The 24,648-nt window shown below is 45.5% G+C and overlaps 1 protein-coding gene across 4 annotated transcripts in view; it reads left to right on the top strand.

The window, feature by feature from the left end:
- Window positions 1-24,648, top strand: part of LOC138768973 (olfactory receptor class A-like protein 4) — a 36,164-nt gene that overhangs the window by 4,781 nt on the left and 6,735 nt on the right. For 2 of the 4 annotated variants that reach the window (XM_069947087.1, XM_069947086.1), the window contains exon 2: window positions 23,264-23,394. The gene's annotated coding sequence lies outside the window, so the exon portion shown is untranslated. Of the gene's footprint in view, window positions 1-23,263; window positions 23,444-24,648 lie in introns of those variants that run through there. The other 2 variants (XM_069947088.1, XM_069947089.1) reach the window with 2 other exon arrangements.

The raw sequence follows: 24,648 nt of genomic DNA, 5'->3' as shown, positions 1-24,648 counted from the left end.
GCCCCATATAACACTGCCCCATATCCCTGCACTGCTCCTCTATACACAGCACTTACCATATTCTTCCCCAACCTGTGGGTCACCAGCTGCTCCAAAACTACAACAGTCACAGCATGATAGGAGTTGTAGTCCTGCCACAGCTTGGGACCCACAGGTTGGTGAACACGTGTGTTTATTATGTACAGGCTAATTCTCCTGACACTGGTGCTTTATATCCTTATTGTATTGGGTCCTTGTACTGGGTCAGGCAGGATCAGTATATGGTGTGTATATGGCACTGTGACTGTGCTGTCATGGTATAGGGGAGGTGTATGTGGTAGGATCAGTATATGGTGTGTATATGGCGCTGTGACTGTGCGGTCATGGTATAGGGGAGGTGTATGTGGCAGGATCAGTATATGGTGTGTATATGGCACTGTGACTGTGCTGTCATGGTATAGGGGAGGTGTATGTGGCAGGATCAGTATATGATGTGTATATGGCGCTGTGACTGTGCTGTCATGGTATAGGGGAGGTGTATGTGGCAGGATCAGTATATGATGTGTATATGGCGCTGTGCTGTCATGGTATAGGGGAGGTGTATGTGGCAGGATCAGTATATGGTGTGTATATGGCGCTGTGCTGTCATGGTATAGGGGAGGTGTATGTGGCAGGATCAGTATATGATGTGTATATGTGACTGTGCTGTCATGGTATAGGGGAGGTGTATGTGGCAGGATCAGTATATGATGTGTATATGTGACTGTGCTGTCATGGTATAGGGGAGGTGTATGTGGCAGGATCAGTATATGATGTGTATATGTGACTGTGCTGTCATGGTATAGGGGAGGTGTATGTGGCAGGATCAGTATATGATGTGTATATGGCGCTGTGACTGTGCTGTCATGGTATAGGGGAGGTGTATGTGGCAGGATCAGTATATGATGTGTATATGGCGCTGTGCTGTCATGGTATAGGGGAGGTGTATGTGGCAGGATCAGTATATGATGTGTATATGGCGCTGTGACTGTGCTGTCATGGTATAGGGGAGGTGTATGTGCTGCATCATTTTCTCTGTTCCTGAAGTCTGTAACGCTGTATATTCCTGTTATACCTATAGCACAATGTGCACCATCATTATACCCGAGGGGCCTGGTGTGTGACACCTAAATTCTCAGGATGCCATGTGTGACACTACTACATTCAGGTGGCATGGTGTGTTACAGTCAGGGGGTACAGTATACACGGTCCTGTTACAGTCAGGGGGTACAGTATACATGGTCCTGTTACAGTCAGGGGGTACAGTATACATAGTCCTGTTACAGTAAGGGGTAACAGTATACATGGTCCTGTTACAGTCAGGGGGTACAGTATACATGGTCCTGTTACAGTCAGCGGGTACAGTATACATGGTCCTGTTACAGTCAGGGGGTACAGTATACAAGGTCCTGTTACAGTCAGGGGGTACAGTATACATGGTCCTGTTACAGTCAGGGGGTACAGTATACACGGTCCTGTTACAGTCAGGGGGTACAGTATACATGACCCCCACATACAGTATAGCCTCCTGGCTGTCCCCGCATAGCGTACAGTCTATTCTGGGGGGGGGGGGGGGGGCGCCATTTGTCTTCTCTGCCTAGGGCACCAAAACTCCTTGTCCCGGCCCTGCTGGAGTGGCAACTGTGGGGGACTGGAGGAGCTGAGTATAGCATGTTTTTACACCACCCCCAGACATAGGATAATTTTTTTTATTAACCTTAATGGCTGCCACTGTGAAAATGCTGGCCAGTCACTAGATGGCAGAATTCGGTGTCACCTTTACTGGTTGCCTATCCTGGGTACTCAGATACCTCTAAGACTTACAGTAGGGAAATATGACCAGTAGGCATTTGCAATAAAAATACACACAAAAATAAATAAATAAATAAGGAAAGAAACTGGCCCTAACTCTCCCTAACCTTTCCCTAGAACTTTCCCTAAACGGGGCCTATTCCACGGAGCGATAATTGGCCGAATCGGAGCAATAATTACCGCTCCGTGGAATAGAGAGAGATCAGCCGATGATCGTGTCATCGGCTGATTGTTCATTTAGGTTCAGACCTAAAATCATCGTTCTCCACCAGCGCATCGCCACGGTGGAATAGCAGTGCGCGGCAGCGATCGACGATTTCTACAGCATCATACATTACCTGTCTGGGCTGCAGGTCTTCTCCTTCTTCCTCCCGATCCCACGCCGCAGCAGCTTTGGAGCAGGGCTGTCTGAACTGACAGACCGTTTAGCCAATCACTGGCCGGAACCACCTCGGCCAGTGATTGGCTGAGCGGTCTGTCAGTTCAGACAGCCCCGCTCCGAAACTGCTGCGGAGCGGGAACGGGAGGAAGAAGGAGAGGACCTGCAGCTCGGACAGATAATGTATGAAACAAGGTCATCGGTAACCATGTCCCTGCAGCCCTCGCTAACGATCATCGGGGCCGTGAAATAGGCCCAGTAAATCTTGCAGATCGGTGCTCGTTTACATCGTTGATCGGGCCCTGCTCGGCCCGTGGAATAGGACCCTAACACTAGGCAAACAAAGCCTACCCCTACCCCTGAAATATCCCTGCAGTTGTCCCTAGGACTATAACGCTGTTTAACCCTATCCAGACCCCTCAGATTTCAATGTTCCTATTTTCTTCAGCATGTTTGTAGTCCCATGTAAATTGCAGCCTCGAGCTACAGAAAAGTGTTACTGGCATATTGGCTGATCTAAAAAAAAAAAACAATAAAAAAAAACCACAGTTGAACCCAAACTTGAGAAATCCTATTTCTTCCTGTCTATAAAAAGCAGGTGCCAGCCGTCTGCATTACACATCTTCTCCCATCCTCCTTGTCTGACAGGGTTAACCTAAACAAATGGAGTCTGTAGCTTTCTAGCCTGTCCTTATCCAGCCTGATAAATATGTTGTGCTGAAAATACCAGGAGAAGCAGCAGCTGTCATATTTAGATTCAGTTGTGAATCAATCTAAGGAGAGAAGGAAAATCCCACTGACAAGCTGCACTCCGCTATGGCGAGGACCGACACGATCAATAATTTATCATCATGGACAATGCATTTTAATCCATTTCTGTATACTTACTATGCCAGGATGCCAGGAGTACAGTGAAGCCTGGCACATAGATAAAGCAGTAGGAGAGAGGGAACATAGGAGCAAATATATATGAGAGACGTAACTGAACCCTGTGTACCTACCTAGTGGCCATGACACTATTTGTCAGTGGGGGACCACGCGTATGAGAATTGACCTTGACCTTGTGCCCAAGGTGTTAAAGGGGTTTTCTGGGCACACTGTACTAATGAGCTAATCACATGATCGTCAGTGGTTGGAGGAGTGCCAACATCCGTCACCCACACTGAGAGATCAGCTAATCGATGTCTCCGCTGAGTATGGGTCCTTTTCCACGGGTCGATGGGGGCCCGATCAATAATGTCAAATGTCTCGTTTACTGGGCCTATTACACGGCCCGATAATCATTTAGCGAGGGGTGCAGGGACATTGTTACCTTCCTCACTGTCCCGCACGCAGAAGCAGCTTCAGTACGGCCTGTCTGAGCTGACAGACCACTCAGCCAATCACTAGCCGTGGCGGTCCTGGCCAGTGATTGGCTGAGCGGTCTGTCAGCTCTGACAGGCCGTACCGAAGCTGCTGCCCCACGCGGGACCGTGAGGTAATGTATGCTGCTTGTGGAATCGTCGGTCGCCCGCCTCACATTGCTATTCCAAACAGCGATGCGCGGTGGGTGTCCAATGATTTTAGGTTTTAACCTAAATAAACGATCAGCCGATGACACGATCATTGGCTGATCGTTGTCTCTATTCTACGGAGCGATAATCGGCCAATTATCGCTCCGTGGAATAGGCCCCAATGTCTCTGTTCTCTGTGTAGTGGTGACGATGTGTAACTGCAGTTCAGGTTTCTCTTAAGTGAAGAGAAGCTGAGATGCAATTACACCCGGAAAACCCCTTTAAGCGCAAATATATTGTACCCAATACAGTTGTAAACTTGAATCACTAACAATAAAAGCCCTGCAGTTCCCAGACCATACAGCACTATATAGAGCAGGGCCCCCCATTTACTGTATATTCTTATTAGGATATACAGTACCCGGGGGAAGCTGCCTGTTACTATAGCAGAGTGCAGCAGACTCTACACAGCGAGCGGTGATTGCTAGTGGGGGACCCTGCTTCGTGCAGCCCTGTGCGGCAGCACTTTTTTAGAGCAGAAGATCGGGAACTACAGGGCTTGGACAGCAGGTCCAGACACCATCGATGGTGACAGCAGAGAGGCCCGTGTTACCCCTTTACTGCTGCCAGTCAATGGAAGTCTCTTAGGGTAGAGTGTTCACGGATGGCCAGAGTGGTGTAGTGACCCTCCCGGATGATCGGAACTGCCCCCCACAGAAAGGGGAAGTGTCCCAAGGTTGCGGTGTGTGCTGTGTTGGTGGGTTGCGATAAATCACAGTCACTTGAATATAGCCGGTTTTACTTATAGTTGCAAATGTGCAGCAGGTCATACAGAAGAGTATGATGGTTCTCTGAATAAAGCACTTGAAAACACACTTGACAAAAGTTCCAAATAAATACTCGACAATACAACAACTTGATCTGTAGCAAATGTGCAATGTAGGATATAGTTGTATTGACTGGGTAGTGCTGAGTAGTGCGAAGAAAACAGAGTAGCAGAGTGGAGGATGCCGTGAGAGTCTTAACCCATGTAGTATTGTGCTCTGCCGAGATGTTGGAGGATGAGGTAGAATACTTAGAAGAAGAAGAAGACCTGTGCCCGTGTATTGACCTTGAATTAGTCTTCACACCACCTTATGCCCACTAGACTCGGCTGAACCTTCCTAGAGGGTGACACAGGCCCCAGACCTTGTAACCTGGGATGAACGGAATGCTGAGGGTTCCCTGCTGACATCTGCGCTGTGAGATAGAGTTCATAGGCTTTGCGCAACTTTGCTCTATCTAGATCAGTTCCTAGCTCTTTGGCTGTCGTTGATGCTGTCTTAGCATTGCGTTACTTGTAGGAAAGTTGTTAGAGGGGTACTGTCTTGCGCCCTTCCCATACGAGGTTCTGACAAGGACTACGCTTGAGGTACGGGGACCTAGCAGAGAGCCACGGCCCAAGTAGGACCACTGTGGAGAGCTATAGAGCTTGTGTCCTACACAATGCCTAACTCGAAAGACCTTTGCTCCTCCTCCACCCATGTGACTTACTTCCTCCCAACTTGACTAACGTGCGTTGTGAGTAGGTGAGGAGTGCAACAGAAGAAATAAGAGGAGAGGTGATAGGAGAGAAGAAAACAAGAATCCTACTGAGCTACAGATTCAGGTGACACATAAAAAAACAATAACCCTTTACATCCTTCAGCTGTGCGGCTTCCAAATACACATGTATAATATAGCGACATCATGCGGCAAACTTTAGTACTACTTTCATCACCACAATAGAACAATAAGTACAGACTTTTGTGAAGGGTGTATCTACCTGTAACACCCGAGATAGGACACCACACCTGCACCCCACAGTTTGGAATTGCAGTAAATGACTTGTGCACCTTGCTGATAGGAATCACACCAAATAAGACTGACTGGCAAGGAGGAACGAAATGTTAAAAAGATGCCTGTCTGAAGAAACTTATATGGGCAAAAAGTTTCAAATAAGAAGAAACCTGGTGAAAAGACTCCAGCCACTGTGCCCAGAGTATGACACCTGAGGACTAATACCCCCATCATCCAGACATCCAACCGCACCGTCACATCACATGCTTGTCCTGGGTTCGTGCTGTAACAGTACATACCTTACTAGCAGCATACATAGATTACGGGGGCTCCACAGCAAAGATCAACATGAACCCCCAAAATGTACAAGCATCAGAATAACCTACTAAGGAGCAAAGCAATATAAATGCTCTAGAAGGCAGGATGACAAGTGTTGTGTGTTTCAGTTGCTTTCCCTCTTGATTAATATTAATTTTGTTAGCACAAGGGACATAGATTGTGTTTGATCTTATTATAATTTACTTACGGAGAGGAAGCAATTGCTTGTGTTTACATGAAAAGATCTGACGAAGAAAATTAAAGTCACTCAGGGACTGAATATGAAGATTAGACTGCCGTTACCAAGTATCTCATTCGCCTGTAGGCGCAAAATACAGTATCTGGTACCCTAGGCCCCTATTAGGGGGGTAACAATAAGAGGTACAAAGGGTGAGGTTACAAGCGGTAATTGGCTGCCACTTAACTATTATAACAGAGCATATGTCCTATAATAATGTTGTGATCTATTAGCCTACATAAATAGATTAGAGACAGAGAGACATGAAACAACAGTGTCTACTTTCCCCTATACTACTCAGGAGAAACAGTTTTTCTGCACTTGGTCAGTTGATCACTGTGTGATGTCCATGGTGGACGGGGTTACAGATGAGGTTTTACAGCTTGCCTGGCAACAGAAGTCACAGAGATCATGTGACCTCTGTCTCAGAAGGTAGGGAGAATGGTTGAGACAGAGTGGACTAGCAAGAGAGGATTTTTAGCCGAGTCAGGATGTTCTGCAGACTAACAGACCAATTTATGTAATATAAACCTAGTACAACCAAGCTTAGATTGTGGGTGGCGATTGAACGTGAGAGCGTGTAAGAACTGGGGGGCACGGGGAGGTGCAGGGGGCTGCCCGGGTGATCGCTAGATCGTCTGGGAAGCCCGTAGAAGAGAGCGGCAGTCTGCTGCCGCAGCTCCTGTTCCGCGGTGCAGGGGCAGCAGATCGTCGCTATCTTAGTTGTTTGTCTATCAACATGTTGAAAGACAAAGACAGACAACAATCAGTTGACAGCGTTCATGTCGGCTGATCATTGTCTTCTTTTACATGAGACAATTATTGACTGTTACGGCCAATATCAGCTGAATGCGGACGATAATCGTTTCATGTAATAGGGCCTTTAGTCCCTCTCTTGCCTTTATCGGTTCTGATTGATGCCTCATACTTGTGGTCTTGTGGTCCATTGTGGTCTTGTGGTCCACTGGACCAGCTGCTTCCCATTCAGTGACCATTTTGGGGACAGTGGTGCCCTGTAGCAGCCATATCCTTGAGTGGGATAAATGGTAAAAACCAAGAGGGTACTTTTTTCCCAAAGTAAAACTGCTGGGCTAACCCAATGGGTCAACTGTGTTGACTAGGGTTGCTGTTACAGGGTGTCTATGTCGGTTTACTAGTAGTCATAGTGAATGATAAGATAATGTTGGGCATAGAACAATAATATAACACAATAACACCGTATAATCCTTGGCGCCTTAGTAACGTCTTACCTGGAATCATATTCTGATAGTAAAGACACTACACAAAAAAGTCACTGGCAAACCTAAAAAATGTGTTTTCCACCAGCTTAATGAATAGCTGCCCTTCACGATGAGACTGCCACAGTATGATATCTGCATGAAAGAGATAGCTTCCTGTTGGCAGGCATCTTAGCAAGGAGACTGGCTGTCACTGATCCCGTAACCCATCGTTCCGTACCCTCACAACTTGAGCAGAGCCGTAGCTCATAGACTCCATTTTTTTCTACGTTCCAGATCTTGTTGATGAAACTATTGTTCACAATGAATGACGGATAAAATAAAATATTTCCCGCTGGTTCAATTCTTCTTATTTACCTTCAATTGCTCAATGTTTACCGATTCGTCAGGATTCTCTTTACAGAGAAAGCAATTAAAAAGACGCAGATTGTCATATCAAAGTCCAGAGCTGATTATTTAATGTACGCCATCGGAAGAAAACATCCTGTTTTGTCAGAACGCCTTTATATGAGAGACAATTACTGGAATCTTCTCTGTTGTGCGGTGAACAGCAGGGAGGAATGACAACATAGCTGCTTGAGCAATTTTCGAGAAAAGGGTCAAATTACTTGCGCCCCATTTGTGGGGAGGTTAATAATGCGGAATACTATTCTATAGTTCTGTGAAACCAGCAAGCAATTTTTTTCCCCCTTGAGTGGCAGGTGATCTTAGACAGAATAGACATGTCCTTTAAACTCCATAAAATCACATATGAGTAGCCAACCGGAGGTTAAACTGTATTACGGAGTAATTTTTTTGTATGTCCTGTAGATTTCAGAATCAACCACCGACCAAAGGACCATTAACAGACTATTCTATAGCCCAATTGTCACCGGACAACTCACAAGATCACCTCCATTATTGTCAGCAGCACACCCCATGTTTGCACACACACATACACACACACACACACACACGTTCCTATTAGATCTCTGTTATCAACACTCGTTCACAGAAACTTTACAAGACACGGTGGTGAAGCCAGGCCATGCAGAGAGCACTGGGTCATTTATACAGCCCTTTCCTGCTATAAGCTGTCAGCTGCACATCTCCTGTTACAGGGGGATGTGCAACTGACAGCCCATGATTTTTCAGTGGATTGAAATGGCCTGATCAACCATCAAGACATCAACTGTGACTTCTAGTAGCCTCAGAGTTTGTCCAGGACTTCTTAACAATCTAAAACCTTGGGAACCCCTGGTAGGGTTTGGACATTCAGCTAGTGTGAATATTGTCAGTTCAGGTACCCTAAACATTTCCGAGACCCGTGCTAATGTGGATGATCTGTTGTCATTTAGTAAAGTTACCCATTGAACAGCACTACACCCTGGACTGGATCACAGCTATTACATGCTAACCAGTATCATCGAACATGCTGTATATGCTTCCTCAGGAAATTCCATTATTACTGTGCAGCCTCTCTCCTTTTCTTTCACATTTGACCACCCTGGTGGTGCTAAGGGCCTGAGAAAAAGTCTATGGTAACCTTTGCTTTCCACAGGGTACAGAAACCACTTCTCTACTACCCCTGAACTGTCCTCCATGGTTCAATCACAAAACAATCTTTGGGAATAAATATTCCTATGAATGTTCATTCGGCCAACAATACTATGTAAAATGGCCTTAATAGCCCATAAACCAAGGTTTGACCTCGGGCCTCAACAGTAGTGTGTGGACTTGCTGAACTATGGTTGTATCCCTGTTTTCCACAATTTTCTTGGGCTAAAGCCAACTTCTCCAGCTTCCGGGAGTAAAATACTGTGCGTTCGAGTTCTGAGATATTTTTTTATAAATCTGGCAGGGGTAAAATGATAAGGAACAACTACTTACCTCAGAAAGTCTGGGGTAGTGAGTTAGTGATTGACGTCACGACTCAGGGGACAATGCCCGAGCCAGCTGATGGACTGGCCGCTCAGCCAATCAGTGACTGAAGCAGCATCCTGCCCAAGTAATTGACTGACTGAGCTTGCTGTCATGGATCCCGGCAGCAGAGGAGATCCCGGAGCCCCGCGTCAAATGGCGGATTGCCAGCACTGGGAGAGGTAAGTTAGTGTTGTTTGTTGTTTTCCCCCCATGCCCTGCCATTTAAACCCCCCCCTGAGGCGGGACTTCTCTTTTAAGTGATAGTTATCTACTAGTCACGACTTCCCAATACACATGAACGTTCAGCACATCCAACCTTTCTCTCCACGGACATCATCTGATGTCGGTGGGGAGGCCCCCTATATCTTACACTGCGGGGCCGGCTCTACCTGCAGACGGCGGTGGGATTGGCTCTGTGCCTGGTAGGCCCCATAAAGAGTGAATAGAGTGCTGGCCGTGCCTCCATTTGTTTGAGGGGGCAATCTTCTTCCACTCTCGAATTTGGCAGGGGTCCCAGGAGTTGGATTCCCATCGATCAGCTTGTTATTCCCTATCCTGTGGATAAGCAATAAGTTTAGGAGGTAAAATCCATGGAGACATTTCTCATACTTGAAAATGGATCTGTTGCTATAGACAACTGCTCCGCGTGACACAGCTCAGAACAATATAATCAATCATGTGGATAAAGAGAGAGGAGCGGGCACACAGGGTCCTGGGGGCAGTGAATCAGACTGTAATCCTGTCTGCAGCTTGTTGACTCTGCCGTGTCCTGAGGGGAACTTGTGCAGGTTAATACAATTAGCATGGCTGGAGATCGGCCCCGTCCGTGTGGTGATGAGTGTCCTTTCAGCTTCTATAAACCATAATGACATTCAACAAAAAGACATCACATACAGTAAAGTGGCACCTCTGCTGTAAAGTGGGCTGAAAACAGACAATTGGAGGTGTTATTGCACCAGCCGCTCTATGTGTCCCTTAAACCGCTCCTTGCGGAAAAAGTAAGACTTAACCCCTTTCCCATAGTATTATGGCCCCTGTAAGGGGTAGAGGAAAAGAATACTCCCACCAAAGATTGCTGTAGCCTAAAAGGGTTAAAAGGATACCCCGGCGAAAATCTTTTTCTTTAAAATCAACTGGTTTCAGAAAGTTAAATAGATTTGTAATTTACTTCTATTTAAAAATCTCAAATCTTCCCATACTTATCAGCTGCTGAATGTCCTGCAGGAAGCGGTGTTGTCTTTTCAGTCTAACCCAGTGCTCTCTGCTGCCTCCTCTGTCCATGTGAGGAACTGTCCAGAGCAGTAGCAAATCCCCATAGAAAACCTCTCCTGTTCTGGACAGTTCCTGACCTAGACAGAGGTGGCAGCAGAGAGCACTGTGTCAGACTGGAGAGAATACATCACTTTCTGAAGGACATACAGCAGCTGATAAGTACTGAAAGATTTTTAAACAGAAGTAAGTAACAAATCTATATAACTTTCTGAAACCAGTTAATTTGACAGAAAAATATTTTTCCCAGAGGACTCCTTTAATGTCCATACATTTGTAGTATGTACCCCCACGGGGACCCAACCAGGGCAGCACCTGTGATTGACAGCCACCACCTTTTAGCACGGGATAGGCCACCCACCGTCATGATGCAAGATGAGGGTATGACAATGGAGGGTGGGCTCCCCAGACACTTATCATTAGCCCTGGCGATAGCTGCTTGTGCCAGTCAGCGCATGAGAATAAAACCTTATGGTAATTGTAACCTTTCCAGCTGGGTCATTAGCTAAAACCAGTATATGATGTAAGGAGCTTACAATGATATATACCCTGGGAAGCTTTCCTGTCACTCATTTGAAGTGGGAAACACTAGTATACATCTTCAAGATTTTTCCACCCCAGCCTATTTTAATTACCAGTTGGGTTTTGTTCTCATCTATGATTATGTTTTTTTTTTTGTGGCCGAAACAATTAGAAATGGATGTCAGTGAACTGGGCCGGTGTCAGCACAGGGCTTACCCAGGCAAGTGTCGGGGCCCAAAGTGCCTCTAGGGGCCCAGTGAGGGAAAGGGGCCCAGTAATGTAATGTTCAGCCGGTCACTGTAGTACAGGGTGAGCGGCTAAACATCAGAAGACAAAGGAGAAGGAGCAGAACCTGTGAGCCTCCTGCACAGAGAGAGACAGGGGTGAAGAACCTGATCACATGACCTGCAGGTCCTCAACCTTACAGTGAGGAGATCAGCCTGACAGACAGGAAGAGGGAGAAGAATGAGCTGTAAGTGATGTGTGTGTGTGTGTCAGTAAGCCAGTCAGTAATATGTGTGTCAGTATTGTGTCGGCTGATCACTGTCTTTCAACAGGCTGAAACGACAATGATCAGCCTGTCAACGATCTGCTGACGCTGCACTGTGCACAGTGTCAGACTGGCCAACCAGAGGACCGGAGAATCCTCCGGTGGGCCCTTAGGTTAAGAACCGGCACTAACACTGACTGACATGTCGTTTCTCTCTGGTTCTTCATTGGTGGGCCCCCAGGATAATTTCCTTTAGTGGGCTCCATATACCCCAGTCCGACACTGACCGTGCAATAGGAACGTTGGCTGCAGACCGACGCTGCCTCCTATGGGCTGCCCGGACAATCTAAAGATCAAGTCAGCCAAGTCAGTGAATGCTGCAGCTGATACCAAGCAGGGGCTCACAAGTTGCAGAGTAAAATACGGTCTTATTAAAATATAAATATTGTCTGACCCAGGACCTGGTGTTGGAGGCGACTGAGGAAAGGGAAGGAGAGGAAGGTGCTTTGTGAGTGTTCACGTTCTACGGTTCTATGCTGGAGAACATAGACTAGAGACACGGAGATACTGCTGAAAGTCTGCTCAGGAGGGGAGGAAATAATCCTGAAGCAACATCATCACCAATGCAGATTAAAGGACAAGTCCGGCGAAAATTATTTTTTTATATGTTATTACTTATGGAAAGTTATACAATTTTCTAATGTACATTAATTATGGGAAATGCTCATATACTGCTATTTCCCTTAATTTAGTGTATCAGGAAGTGTTAGAATTATCTCTGAAGCAGTGACGTCACGACCAACGGTGTAATTCCTATGGAGTGTCCAGCAGGGGGCGCTCTATATATAGAAGTCAATGAGTACCATTGACTTCTATATATATAGTGCGCCCCTGCTGGACCTTCCATAGGAATTACAGTGTATGTAATGTAATGTAATGCACTGTACTGTTGTGACTTTATGAATACATTTATGGAATACTTTGGGGAGCAAGTGTCCTTGCTCCCCAAAGTATCCCATAAATGTATTCAATGAATACATTTGCAGGGCACCGAGCAGGAAGGGAGAGAAGTGCCATCTACCTCCCCCTTCCCTGCTCGGTGCTGGGAACATATACAAAGTACTACTCCCCCATTATCTGCAGATAATGGGGGAGTAGTACCTGTGCCATCTATCGCCGCCCGCGCCGCCGCTCACACAGGGGCTGCTATTCATCGCGCCGCTGATTCCTCGCCGCCCGCGCCGCTCCTAACTACCCGCCCGCTCGCTCGCCCGCCCCGTTCCTGGCCGCCGCTCTCTGCTCATGCCGGCCGCGTCAGCCCACCCCTACCCCGGCCGGGGACACCAGGAAGCGCCGTGCTCCCGGCCGGGGTGGGGGTGGGCTGACGCGGCCGGCATGAGCAGAGAGCGGCGGCCAGGAACGGGGCGGGCGAGCGAGCGGGCGGGTAGTTAGGAGCGGCGGGGAATCAGCGGCGCGATGAATAGCAGCCCCTGTGTGAGCGGCGGCGGCGCGGGCGGTGATAGGGATAGCAAAAGGTACTACTCCCCCATTATCTGCAGATAATGGGGGAGTAGTACTTTGTATATGTTCCCAGCACCGAGCAGGGAAGGGGGAGGTAGATGGCACCTCTCTCCCTCCCTGCTCGGTGCCCTGCAAATGTATTCATTGAATACATTTATGGGATGCTTTGGGGAGCAAGGACACTTGCTCCCCAAAGTATTCCATAAATGTATTCATAAAGTCACAACAGTACAGTGCATTACATTACATTACATTACATTACATACACTGTAATTCCTATGGAGTGTCCAGCAGGGGCGCACTATATATAGAAGTCAATGGTACTCATTGACTTCTATATATAGAGCGCCCCCTGCTGGACACTCCATAGGAATTACACCGTTGGTCGTGACGTCACTGCTTCAGAGATAATTCTAACACTTCCTGATACACTAAATTAAGGGAAATAGCAGTATATGAGCATTTCCCATAATTAATGTACATTAGAAAATTGTATAACTTTCCATAAGTAATAACATATAAAAAAAAAATTTTCGCCGGACTTCTCCTTTAAGCAAAGTCCCAAGAGTCTTCTCCAGCAGAACTCTACCCTGCACCACGGAAGGATTCGGCCTCCTACTTCCTTTGCATCTCAATGCTGCTGCCCCAAGCTGGATCCTGGTGTAACACTAGAGATGTGACATTGCTGGGATTGCTGTTCTGCCATTGAGAAATGAATGGGAGAACTGTTACTGAGAGGATCCTGCTCTGTACTAAAGCGCACCAACAATTCCTGGAAGCAGGCCAACGTCCTGGGAAACTGGGCCCCAATGTTTGTACTGTCTATTATATTGGTGCAGCCATTGTAACTTCTGTATTGTGCAGTATAGGAGTGATCATCATCAGCTGGGGGGGTCACAATTGTTTTATGTGGGTTTTATGTGGGTTAGGGCAAACGTTTTAACAATGACAGATATTCCAATAGCGCTTCTCTGCTCCAAACAGTCTCTACTTGGTAGAATGATCCCCCCACTAACACAAAGTATCACAATGTGTTCCCTGCTGTAATTTGTATGAAAACCAAACGTTCACTTTGCCTGCAGTGCCACCATTGGAGAAATGAATTATTACACAATGCTCATTCATAGAATCAGAAGATTGTCAGAAGAAGACCACTGGGTCCCTCTAGTCTGCCCTTTAAGCATTTCCTTTCTTATTATCTTAGGATAGATATATGTATACAACAGGCAAGTTACATTCAGTTATTGTAGATTTACCAACCACACCTGCTGGAAGTTTGTTCCAAGCATCTACTACTCTTTCAGTAAAGTAATATTTTTTCACGCTGCTTCTGATCTTTCCGACAACTAACCTCTCACTGTGTCCTCTAAAAACACTTCCCTCCTGAACCTTATTTTGTCCTTCAACATATTTAAAGGTTTCGATCATTTCCCCCCATTCTCTTCTTTCCACTGCACTATGCAGATTCCTTAAAGGGAATCTGTCAGCTCCCGGGCCCTACCTAAGGTGGTGACAGTGTGCTGTAGCTGTCAGTCCCCCAGTAAGCATGGTGCCTTTTGGTAATTTGTCCGTGCAGTAGATTATGCACAATTCTACTGTAATGAAGAGTCAAACAGGAGTTGTTTGTGCTGCACTCTGGCCGCCTCACCACTCCTTGCTCCTCTTTATAAATAATCAATGCTGCCCGGCCTCCTGCTCACTCAGCTGTCAGCCAGTGTCTCTGATTGCAGATCAGTCCTCTGTAGGCAGGTTATGTCTGAAAGAAACACTCAAATATATTTGAATCTCAGAGCCCAGATATAATCTGTGGTCTAGTGGTAACGCACCTGTCTAGAGACCACCAGTAGTTTTTTTATTAGTTCAAATCCCTTAATGGAAATTAAATATAGGTCTTCATTTTGTTTTTGTTTTTTTCTCATTCTATAATTGTAAGGCTCAGTATTTTTGCTCAGTATTTGGTCAGTATTTTGCAACCATAACAGGGAGTGGATTGAAAACACAGAAAGGCTCTGTTCACACACTGTTTAAATTGAGCGGATGGCCGCCATTTAATGGCAAATAGCGGCCATTATTTCAAAACAATGGCTGTTGTTTTAAAATAGCGTCAATTATTTGCCATTAAATAGCAACCATCCATTCAATTTCAATAGTGTGCGATGGTCTGCAGTGTGTTGCTCCATGTAATAGAAGCAGAGGCAGCTGACCGCCACTGACTTGGCAATGGGCAGCCCAAACAATCTAAGGATGCTCCCACTGCCCCCTACTTACTGTCTATGACTGTAATAGCAAAGGCAGCGAGCTGTGAACGAGGAGGAAGCGATCTCTGACCTGACAGGTCGGAGCTCGCTTCCCCTGCACATTGAGCAGTGTAATAATTATTCAAACTTTTATCGATCAGCTGATTGCTTAAGCTATTTCTTTTTAAGAAATCATCATAAAACAACAGATTTAACCATGTTAAAGTGGCACACCAGCGAAAAAAATGTTCATTTCAAATTAACTGGTGTCAGAACACGCCAGAGATTTGTAATTTACTTCAATTAAAAATAACCTCCAGTTTTCCAGTACGTATCAGCTGCTGTATGTCCTGCAGGAATTGACGTATTCTCTCCAGTCATACACAGTGCTCTCTGCTTCCACCACTGTCCATGTCAGGAACTGTCCAGAGCAGCAGCCAATTCTCATTGAAAACTTCTTCTGCTCTCCAGACTAGAAAGAAAACACCTCTTCCTGCAGGACATACAGAAGCTGATAAGTACTGGAAGATTGAGATTTTTTATACGAAGTACATTCCATATCTCTGGCACCAGTTGATTTGAAAAAAAAAAGGAGTACCCCTTTAAGCAGTTTTCTAGACATTTACTCCATACCTGATACCCGATAATTTTAGCAACTCCATACCCTTGTTTCTCTTTTGTCTAGTGTGATCAGAGCCTTACCGTGTCACAACTTCATTTTTCCGTCATCAATTATTGAGTTGACTTTTTAATATATTCTGCTATGATGACATTTCCGCTCCTTATTACCCGTCACTGTGGCGGAGCTGATCTATATGGCTCTAGGCTTTCACAGATGTTTGTGACAATTAGGATAATTGTGTTTTGATACATTGCAGATGATTAGAACTCATTGAACTCGTGTTTGAACTATGAACCACAACAGAAATGACAACAACAAAAAAAAGATGAAAAAATTCTGCTCCTAAGCTGTGCGCAATGAACGAACACTTGATGCCATGAATATTCCGCTTCAGACCAGACTTTGATAAGATCACATTTGTATTACTCATGAGCTGTGTTCCATTTGCCTACATTAGCCATCTGTCGGCATTACCAGTACAATTTTCTAGTTTTTATGTTCACAGATTAGGAAAATGGACCTGTTTGAGCTCTGAGCTGTAAATCAGGCAAAGAATAATTAACTTTGAGTTTTTACCCTAAATGTTATTGAGGTGTCCCACTAGGGGTGTTACTATTATTCCCACCCTTCGTAAAAGTCTGTACTTTTTGTGGTCTTATTGCAGCTAAAGTATTACTAGAGATGACCACTAGATGTCCCTGTATTGTATATTAAAGTGTGGAAGCTGCACAGCTAAAGTGTCTAAAGGGTTATTTTATTGGTGTGTACCAGATTCTGTGAACCAGAAGGAGGATCTTTACTTTCTTCTATCCTATCACCTCTTCCCTTTCTTCTCTTCTGATGCACTCTTTCCACCCAACCACAGCGCACATTACATGCTGGTTAGGAAGTAAGTCCCTTGGGTGAAGGAGGAGTCTTAGTTGAGATTCTGTGGAGAAAGGACGGAGCTCAGATAGCTCTCCACAGTGGTTCTACCTGGGCCCATGCCCTCTGCCAGGTCCGCCCTAACAATTCGCAGTCTTAGTCAGTACCCCGCATGGGTAGGACGCAAAACAGTGCCCTCTTACAAACTTCTTTCCTGAAGCAACAATACATAGTATGATGCAGTGCTAAACCCTTCAGGAGAGGACTAGCCAACAGATCATCTCAACCCACACCGAGGACTAGGAGTAACCACAGTGCAGGACAGTATCCACTAAAGAGCCAAAGAGCTAGGAACTTATCCGTGTGGAGCAAAGTTACTGGATGAACTCCATCTCGCAGCGCGAGTGTCAGCAGGAAACCCTCAGCACTCTGCTCATCCCAGGTAACAAGGTCTGGGGCCTGTGTCACCCATTGGTACGGTTCAGCCAAAGCTAGTTGGCATAAGGCAGTGTGAAGACTACAGGAAAGTCAATACGCAGGCACAGCTTGTCTTCTTCTTCTTCTACTACAAGTATTCTTCTAAGCACGCCAACATCGAAGTAGAGCATGAGCAAGTCAACATTATCCATATAGTCTGTGATTATTCACCACCACCTGCACAGCACTTACACTGCAACCTTGGGACATTTCCCCTTTCTGTGGGTGGCGGGTCCTACTATTAGCTCTGGCCACCTGTGACAACACTATCCCAAGGGACCCGGCAGCAACCCGACAGGACACCGACCACAGGGGAAAAGGGTACAACCGGCCTTACACCTTAAAAGCAGGCGTGCCATCACACGTGTGTGCCCACCAGGCACTGGCGTCACAAAATCATTAGGTCCGGCTGTATCTCGGCCGTCTACCACAGTAGTGGCGTCACACTTCCATCTAGCAAGTGACCGGCTGTCCCACCGCTACAACATCATCTAGGGCACACTACATTATGAATATGACTAAAGGAGCAGTAATGGAGTGGGTGGCGGCAGTATCACTCCTGACCATTGGCTGATGGCGCTCAGTGCTCTCAGTCTTCCTTTGGAATGTTTAACACAGGGGTAGGGAACCTTGGCTCTCCAGCTGTTGCAAAACTACAACTCCCATCGTGCCTGGACAGCCAAAGCTAAAGCTTTGGCTGTCCAGACATGATGGGAGTTGTAGTTTTGCAAAAGCTGGAGAGCCAAGGTTCCCTAACCCTGGTCTAACATGACGCGCACTTGTCCTTGCTAAAATGTGGAAGCAGAGAACAAGAAGACTCCAGAACCCATATCTCCATATCCCTTCTTCCGTCTACCAATTTCTTTAGGTTTCACTAAGGTAGATAGAACTGTTAAAGGGGCACTCCGGTGAAATTTGTTTTTCTTTCAAATCAACTGATGTCACATTATACAGATTTGTAAAAATCTCAAGTGTTCCAGTACTTATCAGCCTCTGTATGTCCTGCAGGAATTGATGATTTTTTTCCCCCACTCTGTTCCTACTTATGTCTGTAGGCACCAAATAGCGCAATAGAGCTTAAATGGGTACTCCAGAAAAAAAAAGTCTTTCAAATCCACAGATCTGTAGTTTATGAATAATTAAAAATCTCCATTACTTATCAGCTGCTGTGTGTTCTGCAGGAAGTGGTATATTCTTTTCAGTCTGACACAATGTTCTCTGCTGTCACCTCTGTTCATGTCAGGAACTGTCCAGTTAGTGGTAAATCTCCATAGAAAACCTCTCCTGATCTGGACAGTTCCTAACATGGACAGGGGTGGCAGCAGATAGCACTGTGTCAGACTGGAAAGAATACACCACTTCCTGCAGGACATGCAGCAGCTGATAAGTACTGGAAGTCGTGAAACTTGTAATAGTGTGAAAGTGTTATATACTCTGATTCCCACTGTGCCGGTCTTTCATTAATCTGCCACCCTCTTGGGAACACACGTCCTTTTTTCTTTCTATGCAAATTACCAGTTCTGGTGCACTGGAGGCGGGGCCTAGCATCCCCAGTACACGGATATCTCATCATATTACCTGAATGGGGCAACAGAACAATCAAACACCAACACCGTTGGAATCAGCACGGTAACGCCAATCCAAAAGTATATAAAACTTATATCACCTACTTTTAGCAGTAAATTCCCCTTGAAGAGGTTTTCCAGGACTTTATCGATGAATGGCCTATTCCCAGAACAAGTCTAATCAATATCTTATAGGAGTTGGTGCTGACGTCCTGCTCTGTCTGTAGGGGGAGATTTATCAAAGGGTGTACAATTTAGACTGGTGTAAACTGCCCACAGCAACCAATCACAGCTCAGCTTATAGCTCTGGTGAAAGGAAAGCTGAGCTGTGATTAGTTGCTGTGGGCTCTTTGCACCAGTCTAAATTTTACACCCTTTGATAAATCTGGGCCATAGTGAACAGAAGCGGACAGCGCCATACACTGTGTAGTGGCCATGTTAGGTTACTGCAGCTCAGCTTCCATTCACTTTATCGGGAGTTGAGCTAAAGCAACCCAGCATTACCTATACAAAATGTATGGGTGGCTCGATTTATGGCCTATTCCGAGGATAAGCCATCAATAAAAATAATTAAGGGAATATTTTATAATTGCAGTTAATGAAGATCAGGGGGCGTAGGAGTCATATTCCGCTATGTATAGGATCCCCCTTCTCATATCATTTAACAGACCAGCACCAAGCTTTTCACACGTCCGAGGTGATGATGACTACTCTGCTCTAAAACCTTCAGGCCGCCAACCCTTGCTTACTGAGGAGGAGATATTAATTGCTCCAGAGACGTAAGGAATGAGGGGCAGCGAGCTCAGCATGTCTCCGCTAGAAAACTGAATCTGCTGATTCCAAAGTCACAAGTAATTAATCTTAGGGGACACGATGTCTGTACTAGAAAGCAGGCGTGATGGATTCTCCTTCCAGATAATGATCGCTTTATCTTTCCAACAAACAAGAAGTCGTTAAAAAGGGAAAAGAAATGACAATACAGAAAAATATACAAAGTTCTAGAATTATTCTAAGGAATACTCAGCTGATTGGCCATTGTTTTCGGTTCTAACTCATTAAAATCTGGCGGCATATCTGTCATATTGCTGCAAATGGGGAGAAAATCAGCTCTTAAAGGAGAAGTCTGGTGAAAATTTTATTTAAGTATTGTATTGCCCTCCAAAAGTTTTACAAATCCCCAATATACACAATTACAGGATGATGGCAGAGGGACACTAAGGGACACAGGGCACTGGAGGGACACTGAGCATCCCCCTGCCATCATCCTCTCCAGCAGCCACAGCCAGCACAGCCCTGGGAGTCGTGGCATCACCATGTTATCCAGGAAGTGACATCACCATGTTATCCAGGAAGTGAAGCCTTGATGCAGTAGTAAGTGCAGGGAAAAAAGCACTTTATAAGCATTTCCCGTAATAAGTGTATATTGGTGATTTGTATAACTTTTTGGGGGGGGGCAATACAATACTTTAATAAAATTTTGCCAGACTTCTCCTTTAAAGGGAAACTATGAGTGTTAAAGTGACAGAAACAATGCATCAGGAAAATCAGCTCTTAAAGGGAAATTAAGAGTGTTAAAGTGACAAGAACAATGCATTAGGAATATCAGCTCTTAAAGGAAAACTATGAGTGTTAAAGTGACAACAACAATGCATTAGGAAAATCAGCTCTTAAAGGAGTTAAAGCTAAAGCTAAAGTAAAAGCTCTTAAAGATAAACTAAGATGAATCTAACCTGCTGATATGTTCCTATTGCGCACGGAGTGCTGAAGATGAAGGTAAATTTCTTATCTTTATTCTTGGCGCTATTCCTGTGCGGTTTCTAGATAAATTCCTAGGCTAGTAAGGTGGTTTGGTGCAATGGGGGCAGGACTACCACCCCTAGTGCACTGATCCACCCCCAGACGCCCCGCCCCTTCTAATGAATATCAGCAGTCCCACCCCCAGTGCACCAAACTGCCTTACCAGCATCACTGGCACAGAAACGGGGCAGAGGATGAGGGTAAGAAACTTATCTTCCTCCTCAGCACTCCGTGCACAATAGGGACATATCAGCAGGTTAGATCCGTCTAACCTGCTGATGGTTTACCTTTAAAGTATAAGTTCAAATGTAAAACCACAAATATACAATATCCTGTTTCCTCTGCTGTGTTTGTATCCTTTCTGCATGTTCTCATGTCTTCTTTCAATGACTTCCTGTATTGGAGACCAACCACACTGTCTACACGAGCTATAGGACTGTGCATAGAGGAAAAGCCCATGACATAGACCGGAAGTGGTATATGGTAATATAGGATCTCATCATTGTATAACCAGGTCCACCCTACGACTGGTGGCAAAGTGACTGGACCACCATTATGCCCCTCTCCAACCATGGGGTATGCCAAGCTATGGTTGAAATATTAATGCACATATCTCCCCTGTTTCCCCACAACCCTTCTTCTTGCTTATGGCTTCAGAATGGAGCGAGCAGACAGATTTGTTTGAAATGTACTCATAAATGGTTGTTGCCATTTCAAACCACTTCTCTCCATTTGATAACTAACTAGTGTTATTACCTCCAGAAAAAAACAGCTCTAAAGTCTTGACAATTAGGTGGCTAACTTCTGTGCAATCTGCTATCAACTACATGTTCTTAGGAGATATCTGTCTCTAGTAACAGCCAAATCAGGACAAGTTACTGGAAGTGGGGGGCGGGGTTTAGCATGTGCTATGTGTCAAAGAGAAAGAAAGCCTGGGATGTCAGGTTTCTTAGCAATAAAATCAAGTCTTCCCTCTCATCTTTGACCACCTATAAAGCTCAGGACGGCTGTCCCTGATGTAAATAGCAGTGTACCTACTGATGTATGTCCGAAGTGCTTCTGTGTAATCCCCCCTCCCTTTAGCTTGTCAGCAGCAGTAGCAGCAACTAAGTGCTTTGTATAACCCTTTCCTTGCTGTGTGTTAGTACTAGCAGCAACTAAGTGCTTCGTATAACCCTTTCCTTGCTGTGTGTTAGTACTAGCAGCAACTAAGTGCTTTGTATAACCCTTTCCTTGCTGTGTGTTAGAAGAAGCAGCAACTAAGTGCTTCGTATAACCCTTTCCTTGCTGTGTGTTAGCAGGAGCAGCAACTAAGTGCTTCGTATAACCCTTTCCTTGCTGTGTGTTAGTACTAGCAGCAACTAAGTGCTTCGTATAACCCTTTCCTTGCTGTGTGTTAGCAGTAGCAGCAACTAAGTACTTCATATAACCCTTTCTTTGCTGTGTGTTAGTACTAGCAACAACTAAGTGCTTCGTATAACCCTTTCCTTGCTGTGTGTTAGCAGTAGCAGCAACTAAGTGTTTCGTATAACCCTTTCCTTGCTGTGTGTTAGCAGTAGCGGCAACTAAGTACTTCATATAACCTTTTCCTTGCTGTGTGTTAGCAGTAGCGGCAACTAAGTACTTCATATAACCCTTTCCTTGCTGTGTTAGCAGTAGCAGCAACTAAGTGCTTTGTATAACCCTTTCCTTGCTGTGTGTTAGCAGTAGCGGCAACTAGGTGCTTCGTATAACCCTTTCCTTGCTGTGTAAGCAATAGTAGCAGCTAAGTGCTTTGTATAACCCTTTCCTTGTTGTGTGTTAGCAGTAGCGGCAACTAGGTGCTCCGTATAACCCCCTCCTTGCTGTGTGTTAGTAGTAGCAGCAACTAGGTGCTCCGTGTAACCCTTTACTTGCTGTGTGAGCAATAGTAGCAACTAAGTGCTTTGTATAACCCTTTCCTTGTTGTGTGTTAGCAGTAGCGGCAACTAGGTGCTCCGTATAACCCCCTCCTTGCTGTGTGTTAGTAGTAGCAGCAACTAGGTGCTCCGTGTAACCCTTTACTTGCTGTGTGAGCAATAGTAGCAACTAAGTGCTTTGTATAACCCTTTCCTTGCTGAGTGAGCAATAGCGACAACTTAGTACTTTGTATAACCCTTTCCTTGCTGTGTTTTAGCAGTAGCAGCAACTAAGTGCTTCGTATTATCTCCTCCTTGTTGTGTGTTAGCAGTAGCGGCAACTAGGTGCTCCATATAACCCTTTGCTTGCTGTGTGAGCAATAGTGACAACTAAGGGCTTCGTATAACCCTTTCCTTGCTGTGATCTTTCTTCAGTGGTTTCTTTCCATCTACTCACACGGCACTTTGCAAACCCAGTGCATCAGTAACCTCTTCTCCCCTTACATCATCTATAGTACTGTACTATATAAATCATCAACCCACCACAATGGCAACCTATTCAATCCAGGAGGGGAGCACACTAAAATCACTAGCCAGGGTTACTGTAACAAAATGGTTTGGTATGTTACATATACATTCAGAGGGCAATTCCCTAAACATAGTCATATGTTTACAATGCCATATATGTGCAATATACCGTCACCTTATAAAGTGAACTCTAATGAGTATTATGCATTAGGGCTACATTTGGGCAGAGATATTCTAGAAAATCCTAGTGACATTACCTGCCTTTTATTTTCTTTCAGGGGGAAATGTTATCCGAGGCATCAGCTACACTGTGATGGATTATCGTCTCTCGATGGTGTAAGGAATTGTGAGTCACCTGGCATTTCTGGGAGGATAGCTAAAGGTCCCACTCACTACCTGGATTGATAAGGTCAGCCGTCATAGAGTCACTCCTAGGGATCCTACAAGATTCTACCAAGGTGTAAAGTCAATCTACTATGATGTACGCAGACATTCAGCCCCCCCGGCAAACATCGGCAACCTTACGTAATCATTAGTTCTGCTAACACATTGAGGATTACAGTGACGAATCCTCCCGAGACTGAGGAGCCAGTTATTGTACAGTCACCATGACACTTGGTTCTATAAGATGAATTGTGACGTAGATTGGGCCGTTATCAGGTGGAAGCTTCATCATATGGCAGTATACAGATTTAGCTTGTTATCTCCTATCTACATAGGGTCAGAGTGTCTTTATATCCCCCCTGGCTAATTGGTCCACCAGGTATATCAGGTTCATCTCAGGTACTCCCACAGGACTAAAGGCCCTATTACGTGGAGTCATATCCTGTCCAATCATGCCAATTCAGCCAATTCTTTGGTGTACGGCTAGTGAGTTGTCGTGACACCAGTGCTAGTCCTGCACACAGGTGTGGTGTTGATACCCGCTTTTTAGATATGGCTGGTTCGTGTCCCCAAATGGTCAGTAACCTGCCGGGTTGTCACGGCAGTCCTGAGTGGCAGCTGACCCACCCAGACTGTTGGTACCGCCACCCTTAGAAGGGGAGAAAAATAACCCAAGGTTTGCGGTGGTGTGTGTATAGGTGCAGACAGAAGATGACAGAGTCCCGTGCCTTAGTATAAAAATATAACAGCTTTACTGTATAACTTTGCAGGTTACAGTACACAGTTTCACAAGTAACAAATCTTGATACAGACTTTAGTGCTTGACCTTAGTGCTGGAGGTAGGTGCTTGAGAAGAGTAGCAGCAATGCTTGTAGAGTAGAGAGTAGAGGAGAGGAGTTTGCCAGAGGAGCCCTAGCCCAATGTAGCCTTGTACTCTACCGGAACTCTTGTACTCTGTCTAACTGCCTTCTGCCCTCTGGTAGCGTGAAACCTGTCCCAGTAGGGTAGTATGAGCCCCAGCCATGGTTATCTGGGCGTAGCTAGGTGTCCAAGTCTTCCTGGTTACCTGCATTGCGCAGTAGGATACATAGACCTTGTATACTGGTTGCTTTGTCCTACTGAGGCTAGTTCCTATCTTGTCCAGGATACTGCCCTGCTCTTTTAAGACATGTACCTGGCGTGGGTCTGGGTGTTCCATGGTGACTACACTTCCTGTTGAGTGCTTAGCACTGTATAGTGAATGTATTGGTAGTTGTAGAATAAGCGTTGGTCTCTAACG

This window comes from Dendropsophus ebraccatus, chromosome 12 (genome assembly GCF_027789765.1).
Source record: "Dendropsophus ebraccatus isolate aDenEbr1 chromosome 12, aDenEbr1.pat, whole genome shotgun sequence".
NCBI lineage: Eukaryota > Metazoa > Chordata > Amphibia > Anura > Hylidae > Dendropsophus > Dendropsophus ebraccatus.
The sequence above is the reverse complement of the archived record's forward strand: the minus strand, read 5'-3'. Positions and strand labels throughout refer to the sequence as shown.